The 5,000-nt window shown below is 44.5% G+C and overlaps 1 protein-coding gene across 1 annotated transcript in view; it reads right to left on the reverse strand.

The window, feature by feature from the left end:
* Positions 1–2,861, reverse strand: part of plcb4b (phospholipase C, beta 4b) — a 190,191-nt gene extending 187,330 nt beyond the window's left edge. The window contains exon 1 of the mRNA XM_084314221.1: positions 2,642–2,861. The gene's annotated coding sequence lies outside the window, so the exon portion shown is untranslated. The remainder of the gene's footprint in view (positions 1–2,641) is intronic.
* Between the last annotated feature and the right edge of the window lie 2,139 nt (positions 2,862–5,000).

Raw genomic sequence — 5,000 nt, forward strand, 5'->3', positions numbered from 1 at the left:
CTACGCCCCCCCCCCCCACCCCCCCCCCACCCCCCCCCCCCCACCTCAAAGTGTCACCAGATAGTAAAAACCCACCGTAGCTTACAGAGTCTTCCTGGACTATTACTTTTGAAACAGCACTGTGCAATACTACACCTACTGTGTAGACCTCAGTATATTTTTACTGTTTTTATTTACTGTGTATTTTATTCCATTTGTATTCTATTTTATTCTATTCTTAAGCTAATTTTATTTGTTTTGTTATTCTTATTCGTGACCTGTTCTGTCTAAATGTTTAATGTTGAGCGATTTGCAGTGTCAACTTTCCCTCTGGATAATAAAAGTATTTCTATTCTATTCTATTCTATTCTATTCTATTCTATTCTATTCTATTCTATTCTAGCACACAGCCTACCTATCTGTCCAGTTCACCAAGCCCACATGTACCTGCATCACCACGGATCAACAGCTCCGCCACCTCCTCCCTACACCAGTATGTCAAATCATGTCTGCGTCAGAGAGAGACTGACTATAGCAAGACTCACCTCCTTGAAGGGGCCCTAGCGCTTTCCCAACAGACAAAACCATCTGTGAGACCAGTCAGCAGCGTTGCTAAGGGCATTGCTAAGCATTCCTTTAATATCCTAACTGTAGCACAACCTGCAAATTCCCTGGTTGGAAGACTCATTAGCCTAAATACAGCACCACCACCACCACCACCACCACCACCACCACCACCACCATCACTTGCTAACAAAGAGCGTGGCCGTCCTGTGTGTGGCGGTGCAACAGTTCTCGGGGTACATGCTGTAAGATGTGCAGGCAATCTCCCCAAAACATCATCAGACTAATCAGAGGCAATTGGCTTAAATGGACACGATGATGAACCCATGACTCCTAACAGTTATAGGCTACTATTCGTTCAAGGTCCAAAGAGGGCGGAAAGGCACCAGCACACCGTCAGCTGGCGTTTAAGCCTCTTAGTGCAGCACCTCTATTTAAATAAATGCTTGATGGTGTGGGTTTTAAGCCACAGGTAAGGGGTTGCCTTGATGCGAGGAAAGGGAGTGTCCGTCTCTCTAATCACCACTGGAAGTGCTTATGCCTGAGTGTCAATAAGCCTCAGCAGTTTGGCTTTCATCACATTGCCGTTGAGACCTCTGCTCAGTTGTGCTGCAGGAGATGCAATTTGGTAGAGAGGGAGACTTGATGGTGACAAGAAACCTGAATATCAAGAAGCTCCGGAAAACACAAACTGACATCTCCAGATGTCCTTCCGTAAGTGGTTACTGTATGAAGATGTATGGTCATGTCTACTAAAGCATGTACCTTTTTTTTATGGTATTTGTTATCTATCAATGACGTGCCCAGGGTAAACATAGTGCAGTTAGTATAGGCTTACTTACTAGGTATAAAGTGATGCATTCAGTCCGAGGACTGCAGTCAAGGACAGTAGGCATGTATGTGAACAGGTGACTCGTTGTAGGCTATTTAGAGACCAGTCAGATCAACCAACCAACCAATTAAACAAACAATTAATTTACAATCTATAGTGCTGCTACAAAAGGCAAAATGCATATTTCCTATATATGGAAAATATATTTAACGTTAGACCGCAGTGGCAAAAAGGCTCATAGTACGACATTAGGTTCTATGTTTTCAATAGGTATAGCAGACTACATTCTGGGTAGTTTTTTTTTCTTCAAATAAATTGCTTCTGATTCCAGCTCATTGTAAAATTGTGTTGTTATAACCTGTTACGGTAACGTCAGGGTAAAAAAAATAAAAGCAAAAGCACAATTAACGTTATTTATTTTGTTGAGGATTTTTGACACCTCGTCCAGGACGAAAGACATGCCCCGTACTGTACATGATGGCAGCTGAGAGTTTACATTACATTGATGTGTTCGCACTGTATTGACGCCATGGGACGATGCGCTCATTATATCTTAATAATATAAACTGCCCGCATGGATGATCGATGCAATTAATATGTCGCACAATTACACCCAGAGTGCACGACAAAGAAGAATGCAGATACAATTAAAGGCAATTCAACTGTAGGCGGCGTGCCAGTTTACTTCAATGTGATTGTGCATGATCATAATATCAGCAAGCTCTAGTGTGTACTGTCCTCCTACTGTAGCTAACTGGTTAGCCTCCGAGGCGTAGGATCATACTACATACAGCAATATCTCCATCATCCATTTCAGCAAGTTGTTTGCAGCCGCTCGAAGCTACGGTGTACAGTATCCCGTAGTGTACGAAGCGATCATTGCACAGAGCATCATCATCATCATGCAGTATATCTGCTTCTACCGTTAACCTACCTTAGATCAGTTCGCTTAGAGCGTGTGTCTGGCTAGCTAGCTAGCGAAATGCTACGATATCCAGTTATGTGTGTGCGTGCGTGCGTGTGTGTGTGTGTGTGTGTGAGTGTGTTCTCGGATGATGCGAGGATTCGGACTGAGCTGCTGTCGGGAGCTGCTGCTAACCTCTATGACGTGATGGAGTTCAAGAGGATCCCGTCTAGAATAATAATGCCAACAAGTCAATGGCTTAGAAAATAGCCTGCTGCACACAATCCAGTGGTATCTACAAAAAAGTATATCCGATATAACAACAATAGCAGCTCAATAAAAGGAAATAAATATATGCTTACTTGAGTTGATGGTCGAGACGAGACGGGGGACGGATTAAATCCGATACGAAAAACGATGCTTTTTGCAACAACGGCCGCGCTGGGATTTGCTGCTCTCTCTCTCCTGCTTCCAGCTGCTGCTGCTGCGGTCTCTATCCTCCTCTCCCCTCTCTCTCTCTGTATTCCTCCCAATACACTCCGCTCCCCTTGCACCACTCGCCCTCCAGTGGAGAATGGCCTGATGCGGTTTGGTATTTAGGAAACCCTCTCTAGCACAGTAGAAAGAGAGAGAGAGGGAAAGAGAGAGCGTGCGTGCGTGTCTGTCTGTGCTTGTGTGCAAATTTTGAGTGTGTGCGGGGTTGTCATGGCCAGTGAGTGAGTCATCCAACAGAATTGGATCCCCTCCCCTCTCCCTCCCTCTCTCTCTCTCTCTCTCTCTCTCTCTCTCTCTCTCTCTCTCTCTCTCTCTCTCTCTCTCTCTCTCTCTCTCTCTCTCTCTCTCTCTCTCTCTCTCTCAGCAGCTGATTGGTGTAGTCGCCTGTGTTGATAATAGAGTCCTGTCAATCAACATACTGTACCAACCATGGCAGGGAGCATTAGTGAATTATACCACAGAATCAAATTAGTCAACGTGGAGCTATTAAAGGAAACGTCCACCCTAAAACAGAATTTGCATTGTGTTATTCCAATGAACTTGTACAATTACTGTAAATCAGATAACATCAAGACTATCATCAAGTGACACCTTTTTGGAGTTGATGAACCAATGAATTACTGACTGACTTGGGCATCATAGAAATATTATGTGACATAAAGGGCTGCATATTGAAGGTGAAACAATGAATGGGGAAACATAGCCATACGCAACCACAGTGTCAGAAAGATATATCCTGTGTCAACCTATAGGCGAAATTATGCAAATAATGGAATGCACTTGCCATGTCATCCTAACCTACATTGTGAAGAAGATAGGTCTAAAATGATATGGGATTATTTGCATGCATTTACCAACCACAAAACCCTATGCTCAGAATATGTGTCTAGGCTTTGATGTAAAGGATGTTTGTCCGAAAGATTTGCATTCAACAAAATACAAGTGCTCTATTTGCACAGATGCATGGTTGGCGCTAAGGCTACTTTTTCAGGGTGAGAGAGAATAACCTATTTTCATAATGGCTAACTTGTGCTGCACAGGAGACGCAAGTTAAGCACTGGTGAAATTTGTGCAAATGGTCCAAAATAAACCGTTCTAGCCTTAAAGGGATAGTTCACAATTTTTAACCCCAGGCTAGCTCTGATGTCGATCTCGGCTTAATCAATGCTGTTTTTCACACTGCATACTCGCAGCTCCACTTAGCTACAAGCGGATGCAAAGTCAATGGGGACAAGCCCCTGTCTGTACAAGCTGGCTGAAACTAAATGAAACCTACTCCACAGCGCACACAAACTAGATTTACAGACTGGAGCTTGGCCCCATTGATTTTGCATTAATTTGGGATGAACTACGTGGAGCTGCAGGTATCCAGCATGAAGAACAGCATGGATTGTGCAGAGAGAGGACTCTACTGATCGACAACATCATGGGTAAGTAGGAAATATGGCTGGGGTTAAAGAAAAAACTGTGAACTATCCCTTTAAGAAACCATGCAGCCTTTGTGTGTATGTGTGTGCGTGTGTGTGTCTGTGTTTGCGCGCGCGCATGTGTCCAATCATTATATAACAGTACCTTCCAACGACAACCCAGTGGTCCTCCTCTCCTGGTGTGTCTCATTACAGTCCAGTTATCCCAACGCCTCCTCCTCCTCCTCTTTCTCCTCCCCCTCCACCTTCCACCCTGTTGCCACGGCAGATGGATGGACACACGGACACAGGGTGATAATGCCTGGGAGTTTGGCGAGGCGTCACTGTTTACATAACCCAGAGAATCTTATTAAAAAGATGCTCTCGCTCTCTCCTTCCGTCCTGAACCCGGCGCAAGGTTAATTAGCTCACTTCCTGGTGGCTGGAATGCAAGGGGGCTTCTGAGTGGTCGCAGTGGTTGTCAGGGGTGACCAGGCCTATCTGCTGAGAGGACTGAGGAGGACACAGGTTTATGGGTTTCTGGAGCACACACATTGATAGGTTGCGCACACGTGTGCACAACGCGCGCATGCACACACACACACACACACACACACACACACACACACACACACACACACACACACACACACACACACACACTCAACACTCAACACACATTTGGCATGAAAATGTGTTACAGATTAAGAAATAGATGAGTTATTATCACCAGCTGGAGACAAGGAGGTGGATTATGACAGTTAAGATATCACCATGTCAGTGCATATACATTATAATACATCACCTACATGGTGATATC

The sequence above is a fragment of the Notolepis coatsorum genome (assembly GCF_963971535.1).
Source record: "Notolepis coatsorum genome assembly, chromosome: 5".
NCBI classification, from domain to species: domain Eukaryota; kingdom Metazoa; phylum Chordata; class Actinopteri; order Aulopiformes; family Paralepididae; genus Notolepis; species Notolepis coatsorum.